The sequence below is a fragment of the Megalops cyprinoides genome, chromosome 3, assembly GCF_013368585.1.
Source record: "Megalops cyprinoides isolate fMegCyp1 chromosome 3, fMegCyp1.pri, whole genome shotgun sequence".
In the NCBI taxonomy this organism is placed as follows: domain Eukaryota; kingdom Metazoa; phylum Chordata; class Actinopteri; order Elopiformes; family Megalopidae; genus Megalops; species Megalops cyprinoides.
In genome coordinates, this window is record NC_050585.1 from 52,278,378 (window position 1) to 52,278,582 (window position 205).

Consider the following 205-nt stretch of genomic DNA (forward strand, 5'->3'; position numbering starts at 1 on the left):
CTGACCTCTGACCCCTCCTCATCACTGACTCAGTTCAGAAGCTCCACATTTCAGTGCTGTTTGTATTATTAGTACTGTTATTGATATTATGATAAGCACGGCCTTCATTTCTGTGCCAAAACTCAGTGAAAGAAGAATAAAGCAACAGATGAAGAGTGGCAAAAGACGGAGAGCAGCGTGACCGGACAGGAAGCTGCGGGAGAGT